Source organism: Panthera leo, chromosome B3 (genome assembly GCF_018350215.1).
Source record: "Panthera leo isolate Ple1 chromosome B3, P.leo_Ple1_pat1.1, whole genome shotgun sequence".
NCBI lineage: Eukaryota > Metazoa > Chordata > Mammalia > Carnivora > Felidae > Panthera > Panthera leo.
Window position 1 is genome coordinate 120,948,469 of NC_056684.1, and position 15,821 is coordinate 120,964,289.

The following is a 15,821-nucleotide window of genomic DNA, read 5'->3' on the forward strand; positions in this document are numbered from 1 at the left end:
TCCATTTAGCTCTCAGAAGCAGCCAGAAACCCTGAGAAGGTAAAGTTATGCCTCCCCTTCTGTGCCCTATGCTTATTTACTAAAACTGTTGGTTGGATGTACTGAGCCACCCAAGATCCGGATAAGATCGATTCATCTCACATTCCTATGGTCGCCCCTGACTCTGAACTGCTTCTGCTGAATTATTCAACTTTAGGAATCATTCTGCCATCCTGCTCATGTGGCCAGTGCTCCACACACCAAACCAGGCATTGGCCTCAAACCATTTCCCCAATGTGCAGAGGGGCAGGTGTGTGCTTGTATGTGTGTGTGCACATGTGTGGGTGCCTGTGTGTGTTAAAGGCTCTACTAAAAATCGGTGTATGGCCCTCTCACCTCTTTCCTCCCACCCCCAAAGGTGGGAACTGGGTTCTCTGTTTCGTTGCTTAGGTACATGTTGGCCAGTGCCTTGACATCTCAACTTTTTTATTCATTCAGTCAGCAAATATTTGTTGAAGACCTACTACGTGCCAGGACCTGTGCTACGTGGTAGGGAGGAAAAACAGTCATGGTCCCTAACTTAGGAGCTCACAAGGTTTGTCAAAGACAAACCTTATTCAGGGGCACCTAGGTGGCCTCAGTCGGTTGAGTGTCCGATTCTTGATTTCAGCTCAGGTCATGATCCCTGGGTTGTGGGATCAAGCCCCGTGTCAGGCTCCATGCTTGGAGCCTGCTTAAGATTCTCTCTCTCTACCCCACTCCCCCACTCCCACATACTGTCTCTCTAAAAAAATAAATAAATAAACATTGGAAAGATAAACCTTATTCGAAGAATGACACCATCAAATATAGTTCCTCTAAGTGCTTTTTCCTAACTTCTTATTTTAAAATATTTTAGACTCACATAAATTCCACAGAATTCCTGTATACTCTTTGCCCAACTTCCTTCAATGGTAACATCCTACATAATTATGGCACAATGATCAAAACTAGGAAATTTACATGGATACTATACTATTAACTAAGCTATGGCCCTTACTAAATTTCTCTAAGTGCTTTTTATTACATTAATTCTTCAGTCAGTTGAGCCTCGGACTTCAGCTCAGGTCATGATCTCAAGGTTCGTGGGTTCAAGCCCTGCATTGGGCTCTGTGCTGACAGCTCAGAGTGGAGCCTGCTTCGGATTCTGTGTCTCCCTCTTTCTCTGCCCTTCCCCAGTTCACACTCTGTCTCTCTCTCCCTCAAAAATAAATAGGGTGCCTTGGTGGCTTAGTTGGTTAAGCTACTTACTTTGGTTTGGGTCATGATTTCACGGTTCATGAGTACGAGCCCCACATCAGGCTCTGAGCCTGCTTCAGATTCTTTGTCTCCCCCTCTCACTCTGCTCCTCCCTCCTACTTTGTCTCTCTCTCTCTCTCTCTCTCTCTCTCTCTCTCTCTCTCTCCCCCCCCTCTCAAAAATAAATTTTAAAAAATCTAAAATTTTATTATATTAATTCTTCAATAACAATCATAGGAAGTAAATACTATCATCATTCATTGTATAGATGCAGAAACTGAGATTCGGTACAGTTATAGTTGGCTGAAGATCCCAGTTTGCAAGAGGCAGAGTGAAGGATGCAAACCCAGCAGCACGGCTGTAAGGGATCTACTCCTGGTCCCTGAACTGTACCACCTATTAATGTGAGCCCAGCTAGCCAAAGCAGGAGTTCTTGTCCAAACCTGAAGAAACTTACTATCCTAGCACTACAAGAAAATGGCTAAGGAGGTAGTAGAACTTGTAAGGCTTGGATGCCATCTTTAGAGCCAAAACATTGGCTTCCAACATCAAAGTTTGCTTCCATAGCAAAGGCTTCCCAAAGGAAATTACTGTTGCAAGGACTGCGGATGAAACAATGTTCTTTGGGATAACAAAGGCTGACTTTCAAACATTTCCCTCCGGTGGAAAATAACTTCAGTGGATACATTTTGACTCTCCAAAGGAAGTTTCTTTGTTAAGAAACTGTAAGAAATGCAGGTGCAGTTAAGGCACAGCCAAAACAAAGGCTTCAGAAAACACGGACTTCCTCTCAAAATCAATCCCTTCCCAATAGTCTCACTCCCACATAACTCAAACCCAAATGAAATATGCCTTCATGAGTCCCTCTACAGTGGAATCATTTGAGATTAGGTTGGGTGTGCTCTCCTCTGTAAGTGTCCTTCCTCTGATTACAAGCAGATAGCCTGCCCCTTTGGAACAGCTTACTTTCTGGATTTTGCAAAGCAGAAGGCAAAAGAGCTTCTAGTCAATGCCTTCTTGGCTATTTGGGGGTGAGGGTGGGGGGCAAGAACTAAGGAAATGTAGGGAAGAGCCGTGTTCTACCTACATCGGGAGGGGAACGTGAGTAGCCAAGGGCAGAAGAGAATCCCCCAGACTGCGATGGGAGAATGACACCTCTTTCTGGCAAGATCTGAAGGGAGAGATGGCTGTCTGGTACACCTAGGGGTTCTGAGCCCCAGGCACCAAGGTTTCTCAAGTGTCCCTTACCCCAGATGTGACATAGGGGCAGAGGCCTAAAGGGAACATGTAACTGAGACACAGGGGTCTCAGAGTGGCCAGTGGGATGGAGACTGGCAGAGTATTTCAGATGAGGTTTTAGTGTTAAGGTTTTAAGGTCTTTGTATAACCTGGAGAAGGCGGGGTGTTGTGGGGAAGACACAATAACCACTGACATTTGGGGCACCTGGGTGGCTCAGTCAGCTAAGCATCAGACTCTTAATTTTGGCTCAGGTCATGATCTCATGGTTATGAGATTGAGCCCCACGTCGGGGAGCCTACTTGAGATTCTCTTCCTCTCTCTCTGCCCCTCCCCCCACAAAATAGTAATTAATTAATTAGTTAATTAAAACAACCACTGAAATCTAACTTCCCTGAGTAGGGGAAGGGTTAACATTAGCCAGGGAGACATAAAGGACCTTCAGGGAGAGAGGATACAGCTACAAGCGGCTGCAGAGTTTGGGAAAAAAGAAAATAAGGTAAACATGTTTCAGACCTGCCTGGGCTACACGCCATGCGTGGAGTTTCACAAACTTTCTGATAAGGTCCCAATAAAAAGCCAGGGGCAAAAATCCTCAGCGGTGACCCAGTCGGGACCCCTCTCTCTTGAGAGCTTTATACTTTCCCTCAATAAACTCTATCGCTTTGCTCAATCTCTGTTGTCCATGAAATTCATTCTTTGGCTCCGTGAGACAAGGACCAGCGTCTCCCCTCCTCTCCTGTAACACCACCAATTCAACAGGTGGGATGAACCCAGGTTGACTCTAAGAATACAAAGAAATGTAACATTCTGGAACATCTGAGTTTGTGGACTACCATTCACACCAACCAGATCCATCCATCCATTTGCTCATCTGCCAAATAGTTACAGAGCTTCCACTGTGTGCCATACACAGAGACGGGGACATGGTGGTTCCCAGACTTCCAGGGCTCCTGCACTCGGAGATGTCCACCCCAAACCAAGGAGAGGCCGCTACAGTGTCGCTGATGGTAAGAGATGGCACCAGGACGTGGTACAGGCATCATAAATGACCCATACAGCACTCGTATTCTTTCACTGTTAAGTTATGCATAATGGATCAAGTTTCAAAATTATGCACCTAGGGATTTATTCCAATGAAATTACCATGGGCGGACGCCATGACTTTGCTAGAATAACGTTTGTCTTACTGTTATAATAGCAAACCCCTAAAAACAGAAAAAATAGGTTAAATATATAATGATACATCTACTCTTTGGAACACTATAAAAATTATACAGCTCTGAGCAAATATGATCATGTTTTTGTAATAATGACATAAATGTATATGTGTAAACATGTGTTGCATGTATAGGACGGGAGCACCGGGAGGATATATGACAGTATATCAAAAGTAGATATTTCTGGGGTGCCTGGGTGGCTCAGTTGGTTGAGCATCTGACTTTGGCTCAGGTCATGATCTCACAGTTTGTGGGTTTGAGCCCCACGTCGGGTTCTGTGCTGACAGCTCAGAACCTGGAGCCTGCTTTGGATTCTGTGTGTCTCTCTCTGCCCCTCCCCGCTCATGCTCTGTTTCTGTCTCAAAAATAAATATAAACATTAAAAAAAAAAGTAGATATTTCTTCCAGGGTTGCATATGACCTTTATGGGCCTTAGGCACTTTTGCCTTCATAGACTTCTTCCCCCATAAAAAAAGTTAAAAATTATATTTCATAATAGCATTAGTATTAAGATGAATATGGTCCAGGCTGGATTCATTGTTATATGTTCATTATTATTATATTCATGTTTTCTTCTCATTTTAAGAGAAATAAAACTGAAAATATTCATAGGCCCCAGGTTCTGTGCCCCCAGGGGCTATCAGATGCATTGACCCTCATTTCTGAGTAATGGGATTATCTGACTTTTCTTTCCTATTTGCCTACCTGCATTTTCTGAATTTTCAATACCTAAGATTTATTCTTTTATTATAAAAAAAAAATTTGAACAAGACATGGTAAACATAAATAAATGGCCCATTGTGTGTAATGCTAGCATACAAAACTCAGAGCAAATGCAGCTTCTGGGGTCAACACCCTCCGGGACTTGAAAGGATCGCACTGGATGCAGCTTGGATCCATGGTGCTGATGTAGCCCATAGAATGACTTCCCGCTAGAACCAACCCACGGGACAAAACCTCTGGTGTTCAGAACGAAGCAGCTCCCTGGCTTGCCCAAGAGAATGGGCCCACACCTTGTCCTTTACACACAAAGATGATGCCACCAACCCACATTGGCTCTATGTCTCCAGGGGCGGAGATGGTTTGTCGTGTTCCAGCCACACTCTCTGGCCCAGTCTGACAAGCATTTAGACAAGAGGGCAGGCTCAGTAACTGTGCAAAGGCACTAGCCGGCCCTTCTACAGTCTCATTCACGGCACCAATGCATCATAAACTTGCCAAACTATGACATTTGCCAAAACTTAATAGGTTTGATTTTATTATGTGAGCCTTTCAAGCATGGATTTTTAATTTATACACTCGTTTATTTATTCATGTGTTCAGTGAATATTGATTAACCATCCACTCTGTGCCAGGCACAATTCTCAGAGCAGGCGACACAGCGGTGAGCCAGACAGACACAGTCCCTGTTCTCATGTTGCTGGAAAGAGGGATACTGAACAAGGTACAGAGATGCTTGAAAAGAGAGAAGCAATGGCTGTGTTGAGAATGTGTGTAGCAAGGGGACTGCACCCAGTCTAAGGAGTTGAGGATCCAGCCTTCCGAAGGAATGGAAGTTTAAACTCAGACATAGAAGGTAAGTAGGAGTGCGCCAAGCAGGGAAACGGGAGGGGCAGGAGGAGGAACAATGTACCAGACGAATGCCCAGAATGTAAGACTAGCGTCTGTGAGTCCTAAGGAGTTGAAGACATCCAAAAGGGTTGATGAGTGTGGCAGAAGATTGGGTTAGCGCGGCAGACGGGCCAGATGTGAAGGACCATTTTATTTAGGTCCAGTTTGGGAGCTGGAACTACATACTTACTCCAATGGGAAGCCATCTCAGAGCCTTAAGCAAAGGAGTGCTTTGGTGTCGTGAGTGGCCCTTGCGTCCCTGGTGATGGCTGTTTTATCACATGAACCCTAGGATCAGACTTACTCCAGCCTAAACAACTGAAAGAAACAGAGATGTGCACTGGACCTCTGTGCTTCCCACACTCTCCATCCCAGTGTTTAGAACCATACAAACAAGGAAAACTTAAAATAAAATGGGACTGTGGGAGGAATCCCTCACTGCCCTACATACTAGAGCTTTGTAATTCTTGACTCTTCCAGCACACATCTTCCAACTTTTTCTTCTTTTAGATGATCTTAACTCCTCTTAGCTATTTGAATTTCCATATGCATTTTAGAATCAGCTTGCCCATTTCCACAAAATAAAACCTGCTAGTATTCTTATTGGGGTTACACTGAATCTAAAGATTGATTTGGAGAGAAATGACATCTTTGAAGTGCTGAGTCTTCCTATCTATGAACATGGTCTAGCCCTCCAAGTACTCGGGGTTTTTTTTCATTTCTTTCAATAATGTTATGCTGTTTGCAGTGAAGAAGTCGTGCACGTGTTTTGTTAAATCTGTTCCTGGATATGCAATGTTTTTAGGGGATTATAATGGGGAAATACTAAAAATATATTAATTAAAGGAAATAATGTCTGAGAAAAATACTTTGCAAAATGTAAAACTTTATACAAACTTGAGACCTTCTTTCTCACCAACATTACTGAACACATCGTTGTGGAAAGCCAGCCTACGTCCCCCTGTAAGGCATTTTTCCCAGTATCTATTGATTAACCGAGATGCTGAGGCTATACAACCCAAACAGCCAAAAAAAGTGACATCAGAGGCCAAGAGGAGAGTTACTGGCCTAGAATAAACTCAGAAAAAACAAAACAAAACAAAACAACGAGTTCTCAATCTGAATTTTAATTTTACTCAACAGCCACCAGATGGCCTAGGAAGGGGGGGCAGTTTTTCAAAAAGCACATCATTCATTTCAAAACTCAGCAACTGGATACACTCCGTACAAGATGTCACTCAATCTATGAGCTCCTGATACTGTTGCTGAAAATTAGTCTAGACCAGTGATCAGTGGGAGCTAACGTCCTACTTCCATCTTCAGAGAAATTCTCATCTGCAGAACAGACGAAGGCCAAGCCTGGCCTCTTCCTGGGAACAGTCCCTGGCAATGCCAATGTCCTCACTTTCGGTGCCTCTAGTGACACTCACACCCCCTTCTCTGAGCCCAGCCTCCACCTGCCAAGCCCTGCCTGTCACTGACACAGCTCTGCTTCTCACCACTTTCCACTAACCTGGAGGAGGAAACAGACAGGAATCAAGTTTTGGGGACATTAAGACTGTCTCTAAAACACACAAAAAAGAGAAAGACTTTGCTGTTATTTACCCCCACACCATTCCATCGCAGGGTGTTGGATCCCCCCTCCCTTGATCAATGTAGCAATAATTAATATTCATTGAATCAACAAATATTTATTGAGCACCTACCATGTTCCGGGCAGTACTTTAAGCACCAGAGATACAGCAATGAACAGCACAACAGAAGGCCCTGCCTTCTTGCAACTTACATTATTTGGGTTGGGGGGGGTGCAAGAGGGGTGTCTGTACCCCTTGGGATGGGGAAAAACAACAGGGAACAGGACCATCAGCTGCAAATCAAAAGGATTTTAAAAGCCTGAAGTCTTAGTTTGGGTTCCCCCAAAAGCGGGCCCTAAGATAAGGATTTGAGAGTGGGTTGCTTATTGAGGAAGTGATCCCGGAAAGCATAGGTGAGTAAACGGGGAAGTGACAGCGAAGAAGGAAAGCCATAAATAGTTTGTTAATAAGACAGTTACCACTGTGGGCAACTGAGGCTCAGCCCTGGAGGACCCTCGTAGAGACTGTATAGAACATGCCTCAAAAGTATCCCACTGAGGGGCAAGGAAGCTCAGGGGTTTGCCCACTCACTCCATTCTCATGAGTCAAGGGTACTGCTCAGGGTCTTAACTCCCTGGCACCTCCCGCAGAGACAGAAGGAGGCCATGTAGAATCATAGAACTGCCCACAGGTGACCTCTGAAATGAGGGACGGGGATGCAGGTATAGCACTGGGAGCATATGCTGCCCCCAACCATCCTGTTCCCTATTATAAGCCTAGAACCCAGTGGGGTTTCAGGTACATAGTAGGCACTCAACAAATATTAGTTGAGTAATTGGGTGTTTTATTATCTGGATATGTCTTTAAAGCTATTCCAACGTCAGCAGGAGAGAGGGCCCCAGATGTGAACCTGGAACTAGTGGGCTCAAAGCACATGAAGCCGTGTGACCTTGGGTGCGTCCCTTCCTCTTCCTGATCAGTCTTCACAGTCATAAAACAGAGACTAACACCTGCCTTGCCTGCCTGGTCAGATTGCGATGAGAAGCCAACCAGAGAAACGCCGTCAAAGAGCTTGGGAGAATCAGACTAGGTTAGAACTATTTTTCTTGTGCAAAGAGCCTGGACTATGGAATGAGATCTGCAAAAGGAGATTTTGGTCAAGTAAGTTCTCTGAGTCTGTTTCCTCACTTATAAAAGAGGCACAGTGATAACCAGACCACAACATGTCTCAGAGTGCTGTTCTGAGGCTCAAAAGGCAGGATAAGGGCTGCAGCGGGCTCCATTCCCTTCTGCATGTACACGAAAATGACAATGAAGGGATGTGGATTGTTAAGGGGGAGGAGGGTCATAAACCCATGATGACAAAGCAACAGAAAAGGAAATGATATCAACCAAATTTCTGGAATCAGGAAAGTAGATGGCCCATTAGCAAATGGCTTAGCTAGTAGGGAAAATCGAGTACTAAAATAATGCTGGGGAAAGCTAAGAAGGAACGTAGCTTGCCCCAACATGAGGCATCAGCCACCTCTGGAAGGGAGGGTGGAGATGAACAACGACAGGAAGACTGGCTGAAAGGCTATATGAGAAGGCAGGGCGCTAAGCCCCTGCCCAACCCTGGCAGAAACTCTGGGGGTGGGTGTAGCCATTTGGGCTGTGAGCCCCCGGTGCTCAGACACATGCTCAAGTTTGAGAATACTGCTGTGGCACATCCATCAAATGCTATCAAGATGCTGTGTTGTTCCTGACTGTTGAAGCCTTGGAACCTGACCACTTCATGTGGTCTCTCCCACAGCCTGTCTGTGACAGATGAGAACAGGCCAGGCCACCCCTCTCTCTCATCTCCAGGGATGCCTCAACTGTCCCATCATTCACTTCCTGTCTCTCCCTGCAGCACAAAGGGATGGAACAAGAGTCCCTTGTGAACCAGAAAGAACATGAATGTCGAGATATCCTTAAAGGGTTTCATCTAGAGTCTGTTTGCACCTGCTGGGCTGACTCTGTGGCAGCTAAAATGCCCAAGCTGCAGAACTAATGGTCCCAGAGGGACCATGACCCCCAAGAGAAGGGAGGACAGGGCTAAAATCTCAGAACCCAGCCCCAAATATGGTGTTTACTTATTCTCTGCCTCCTGCAATAATAGAGTGTTATTTCATTGCAGGCAGATGCAACATAATGAGTCCATTGTGTGCTGATCTGAAGCACATATGTCACCCATTCGTCTTGCTGCCTGACTGGGCGCTCTGCCCTGTTCACAGGAAACCTTCCTGTTAGCCAAGCACCGTGTAAGCCTGATCATTGCCCTTCACCAGGGGAGGATCCACCAGAACCACCAGAAGCACTGCCTTCCCTTCCTCCACACCATGGGACAGCAAGGGCATTCTAGCTACTCCTCACTCCCATGGCCTTCACGGCCCTAACCAGCCCCCCAAAGCACCACCAAGCCCACTGTGGCCAGCTGCTGCCCATTGTTCCCCTGGGAACTCATCCCAAGGGTACATACAGCCCAGTGGGCAGCCCAATGGGGCAAGGGCACTCTTGGGAGGTAGTAGCACCCAGGGGTTAAGAGAAGAGACTCAGCAAGGCCTGGGTTCAAATCCTGCCTCTGCCACTTGGCACAGGTATGAACTTGGGCATGTTGGTTCCCCTCTTCTGGCTGCCATTTCCCCCCATACAATGGGGGTGCTAAGAACAACCTTCCTCTAGGGGCGCTGTGAGGACAAAATCAGTTCACAATTATAAAGCCCTTAACACAGAGCCACAGGCCAAATGAGGGCTGGATGAGTGTTTGTACTTGGTGGAGGTGGTGGTGGTGGTTGATGAGGAAACAGATTCCCTAAAAGCTCCCTGGAAAGCAACTAAGGGCGGAAGATGAAAAGCAGGCATTAACTGCAGGCTGAACAGAGGCCAGGAAGGCCCTGGTCACAGAGAAAGCTTGCAATCCGTGAGGGGCCCCATCACACACTGCGGTCCCAGGGCAACTTCATGTGGCCGCTTGCTTTGTATGCTGACACAAGCAAGCCACAGGGCCAGTGGGAAGACCAAAGTGGAAAATCTAAGCGGAAACTCTTTGTCAAGCGGAAAAACACTAAACAAACGGATGCTTTCCTCCTTCCTTCGGTTGCCAACATCCTTGTCCTATCTACAAGATTCTCATAGGCCCACGTGGAAGACCACTTCTTTCCCAAAACCTGTGATTCTACACCAGGCATCACAACGGGGGACTTGTAACACGGATCTGGTGGGTAGAGGCTCCAGATGCTGTTAAACATCCTACCGAGCACAGGGGAGGTCCCACAACGAGGAATTATGCAGCCCCAAATACCAATAGTGCATAAAGCCAAACATTGTTGCCCCAATTAAAACAAACCTCTCCCTTCTCTATGCTCTTCAAAAACCTTGTTTGAGCTTGTGTTGGGGCATTGGCCTGACTCTGCCAGGTACTCTAGTTACATCTGGTGGCCTCCTGCTACAGCAGAGAGGACATGGGCTCTGCCTCCTGGCTCAGCCACCCCCGGCTAGAGCCCAGAAACAGTCACTCAGCTTCTCCGAGACCATTTCCTCATTCGAAAAATGGAAATTAGAATCCATATTTGCAAGCGTATGGGAAGGATTACATAGAATTCTGTGTAGAACCCCTGACACATGGTAAGTTCTCAACAAGTTACAGGGATGTGTCTGTCTCACTAGATACAACCCGGAAGGCCAAGTTATGTCCTGCAGATATGCCCGCTTCACCTGCAGCATCTTAGGCTCTGCCACACACACAGTAGGCGCTCAGAAATAGTGGAACGAAAGTGAAGTCTTCCCTGGAAGCTAACGATTAAGAAATAAACCCGGCCCATCTCACGGACCGACTTCCCCAAACGTTACACGATTTTGATTGAGTCTTCAGGATACACAAACATCTCAGGCTCTTGTTTCTCCCTGTCACCAAGTCTCAGGCCCTTGGTGAGCAGGCAGGCTGAAACTGGCCTTTTGATTCTTTCTGGGACCAGAGTCTTGGCCACTGCGTGGGAATGGCTACGGCAGCCCCGCTCTTCCTAACTGACCAACTCCATAACTTGCCACTAGCCAAACACCTGCTATAGCTCGTGGAGAACAAAGTCAAAGGAAAGGCCAGTTTCCTAACAGGAGGGGTGCAAGTCTGGAGGAGTATGATTTGCCTGGAAAATGAGAGAAGTCATCCTCCAGTCCTTCAGATCCACACCCAGTCCCCACCCAGCTACTGACACACACCGGCCCCGCCCGCTCGGCCACACCCTGAGGCAAACGTGAAAATACCCTCTCTACCTCCTGCCACTGCAAAGTTTTCAGACGCTCCTCTACGACCCCATTTCCCCTGATAGAGAAGACATCAGGAAAGGTATATGGGGCCAGGAGGGAGACCTGACTGCAAATGCAATCCCTACCTCTAACTGGCTGTAATTCAAAGTCCTGCTGGCTCCCTAAGCCTCAGTTTCCCATCTGTGAAATGAAACCCGGAAAGCTCTCTAAGGGGCTTTCTGACTGTGATATTCTGTGCTCTTTCTACGGCCAGTCATGGCATGTCTCCCACAGAGACCCACTGAATGCCATGCAGACATGTCCTGAGCCATCGCAAGTGCAGCCCTTACTGTTCTCCCAGGCCAGGCTCTCCTATAACTACAGGAGGTAGCCCGCAGAAAATGGCAGGGGAGACACAGCTCCCCCACTGTTGAAGTCCTTTGCAATGGACACAATGAATCCTGTCCCTTCACAGCCCCCCGAGGCCAGGCCAGGCTGCCCAGGAAGTATCAGGCAGGGACTCAGATGCAAAGATAACATGGTAACACAGACACTCTGCCAGCTCACAGGGATCCAGGCCAAAAATAGATAATGCTTATACCAAGCATATATCACGACTGCTAGGAGTCTAAGAGCTGACTGTCCCAGGTACAACACTGTTCTTAGCTGCTTCCTCCACATCCCTTAGTAAAAGGAAACTAGATACAACCATTAAGTGAAAGAGAACTCCGCTCCAAATCCCCTCGTCTGTTTTATCCCTGAATCCCCCTTCCCTCCAGACGCCCAGTACTCTCACTGTTCGGGTCCTATCAGCTCCGGGGTGTCCTCTGACACACAGAGCACCTCATGTCACCTCCACTCACCTCCACAGAGCTTTCTTCACTATGTAGATGGAGCACAATGCCACCGCCTGCCAGCTTCCCTGCACTCTGGGCTACGGGGTAGGTGCTGGGCGGCGAAGGGGAAAGAATATGAGATCTGGACTTGGAGTCCCAGCTGTACTGACTTGGACAAATTATAATCCTTAACCTCCTTGCATCTCAGCGTGCTCGTCAATAAACTGGTGTCAGCAAAACTCACTCCGTAAGGGTGTCCTGGGGATTAAATGAAACGGCATGTGAAGTGCCTGACCTACACTAGGTGCTCAGAACAGGCACTCTTTCTACAGGGAATTCACCAACTTGCTGAATAACGCAGTTCCAGGCACGAAACAAGCACAGTTTGAGAAAGAGGTGATTTAAAACCAGAAGTTCTCTTGGCACTTTCCTTGAAGTGAATTGGCTTCTCTTTGGATTAAGGAAGAGCTAGCTGACTTGCTCTTCTCTAAGAATTTTGCATTTGATCGGATGGATGCCGCGTCCATGGAGAGTTCTGCTGTTGTCACGAGAACCCCGAGGGCAGACACACCCAGATTCGGTTTTTGGGTTGTCTGAAGCAAATCACTTCCCTAGCCAGACCAGACTGTACTGGTTTGCAGGTCCAGCTATACCTGAGAACCACCTGGGGAGCTTTTCCATCTTATGGTCTGCCAGCCCCTTCCCAGACCCCTGTCACCAGAGTCTCTGCTGGGTGGAGCCCGGATATCAGTACTTCTAAGAGCTCTCTGGATGATTCTAATGTGAGACCCCTAGACCAGGAGATCTCCAAGGTCCCTCTCTGGCATCCTGGTGCCAACAACAACGTATGATTCAGAGGAGACGCTCAGTACACAGTTGATGAATAAGTTAGTGAAAATTCGGATTCACCTTTTTTTGCTATGTCCCTATTTACAATGTATGAGGTAAAAGAAAAAAAAAAAACAGTTGAACTGCAAATAAGAATTCTAGAACAGTGCTCTCCAATAGAGAGTTCTGCAATGCTGGAAATGTTCTATAATCTGTGCTGTTCAGCACAGTAGCCACAAGTCCCATATGGCTATCGAGCACTTGAAATGTGGCTAGTGCGATGGAGAAACTGAATTTTTTTGTTATGTAATGTTAAGTAAATAGCCATGTGTGACCTCTAGCCACCATATTGGGCAGTGCAGACATGCATACATACAGTCTGCCTTTCAGAAACATACCTATAGTGTGCCCCTCTATGCCCTTCTTCTGATAACAGTGCCCTATTTTCATTTAGGGCATTCCTCTGCCCCCACTGCCTGAGGTCTTTTGGGAGCAGCTAATGAAGTTGCTCTGGCCTTTTCCAGCCAAAGGGTGGGCCCAGAACCCAAGCTCAGTCAACCAGACTCTCCTCTCCAGGAATTTGACTCTAGCTTCAGTGTCGCAAGAAAATGAATTGGAGCAGATTGATACCAACGTTGATTCCCCAAGACACTGCATATTAGTTTCCAGAACATTAATCCCAAGAGTGACAATAACAAGTGAGATATGATGTGACCTAGGTGTCATTATCATCATCATCATCCCTGTCATCATCCAAGTACATCATCAGTAGCTAGCAGCCCTGACATGCCAGCCCCTAAACTAGGTAGGTAAGTTGCCCAGCCTCCCTGTGCATCATTTCTTCCTGTGTAAAATGGAAATTAACTCATTCTTAATTTCTTCCAGAAATTGTCTTTGTGAAGACAGCAAAAGAGATATTAGTCAGAAGAGCTTTGAGCCAAATGAGGAGTGACCCAAGTGTCATTAGAGATGTTGTTCCCTGGGTATAGGTATGCAGGATTGTGGGAGGGTTTGATCCCCTCCCCCTGTGGGAGGGGACCCAAGATCTGCACCCCAGTTCACAAATTCTGTGACCCTAGTGCTTTTGGCTAAAATGAGATTGAGTAAGACACATCCCTTTCTGGTTTCACCATTTTCTAATCTATCTGTATGCCCTTCCACCCTGCCTGACACCTGTCCCCTCCCCCTTCTACGAATATATCCCAGAAACCTCTCTCGGCTAGACCATGCTGGCCTTGTGCTCAACTCATTTCCTCCTTCCCCAGCAACCCACTTACCTGACCAAGTTGCCCTAAGTATGCACTCCCATAGCTTCCTGGTCTAAGACTCTGGCAAAGCACTTTATTAGAATCATGTTTAACCATCTCCTCCAGTAGTACACCATAAGCCTTACCAGGGCAAAGACCATGTTCCTCTTGTTCACCACTGTATCCCCAGTGCCTAGTACAGAGCCAGGCTCATAGAAGGTGCTCAATAACTACTCACTGTTGGCATGTTTGAATAAACACCCCAAATCCACTGTATTATTTGTCATTTCAGGAAATGTCATTTCACAGAATTAATTATCTAATGCCACATAACAAAGTACCCCAAAACTTACTGGCTTAAAACAATAATGATTGCTTCTTATCTCTCAGTTTCTGTGGGAGAGAAATTCAGACAGGGCACGGCAAGGTTGGCTTGTCTCTGCTCCACGTCTGGGACTTTGGCTAGAAGACTCAGAGGCTGGCAGCTGGGATGATGTCAGTTCATCACCTGAGTGATGCTGGTTGTGAACCGAGAGCCCTAACTGGAGACGTCAGCCAGAATGGGTCACGTCATCTCTCCGCAGGGCTTCGGCTTCCTCACAGCATGGTGGCTGGTTTCAAGCGTGCCTGTCCTGAGAAAGCAAGAAAGAGACAAGAGAAATGTCTCCTTTCTAGGACTTAGGCTTAAGAGCTATATAGCATCACCCCCACCATGTTGTGTTCATTAGAAGCCGGTTGCCAAGTCCAGCCAGCAGTCAAGGGGAGAGGAAGTAAGACAACATCTTTTGGGTTTTTTTTTAATGTTTATTCATTTTTTGAGAGAGAGAGAGAGAGAGCGGGGTGGTGCATACAGGGAGGGGGCCAGAGGATCCGAAGTGCTCTCCTCGCTGACAGCAGCGAGCCTGATGCAGGGCTTGAATCCACGAACCCTGAGATCATGACCTAAGCCGAAGTTGGACGCTCAACGGACTGAACCACCCAGGTGCCCCTAGACAACATCTGTTGAAAGGAGAAGCAGTAAAGAACTTGGCAAACATTTTTAAACTACCACAACTTAGCTAGCAGGAGAGGCAAAGTGCAGGGCGAATGGTAAGTGTCTGAAGAAGTGAAGCGTCCGTTGCAATTGTTAGCTGTGTGGGTTTGAGGAAGTCACTCTCTGAGACTCAATCTCCCCATCTAGAGGATGAGTAGGTTGCAGGTGCCGGTCCCTGGTGGTTTCACATGCTTGGGGTCTTCCAGCCTCTGTAAGCTAAGAGGAACTCCCATTTACGGGCTTTCTCAAAGTCCTGTGACCCTTCCCATCACTCATCACCCTTGGTTGCTGACCCTGGAGGCAGCAAGAGGGAGCTACAGGAGGGGACCTAGGAAATTCAGACACCGGGGCTTTAGAGAAAACAGACGGGGAACCACTGACCACCTCCGCGGTCCCCAAGGCCTTCTCTGTCCCAGCCCAGGTGTGGAAACTTCAGCTTGGCGGAAAGGGGCACGGTGAGAAATGCAGCAGACTCGGAGACCTAAGCAATCTGAATCTGCGGGCAGGCGGGCCAGGGCCCAGGAAGCTGCTTTGCCATTCATACTAACTCCTGGTGGGAGACAGGAGAGAAGTCTTAAAGCACACATGGCTGTCTTTCAGTGAATTCTTTCCTTCTGCTCCCCCTTTGCGTCTTTTCCTTTCCGCGCTGCTGCTTTGTTGGGGGGCGCCCGGGGGGGGGGGGGGGGGAGAGAGAAGCGTGCCTTGGGTCTCCACC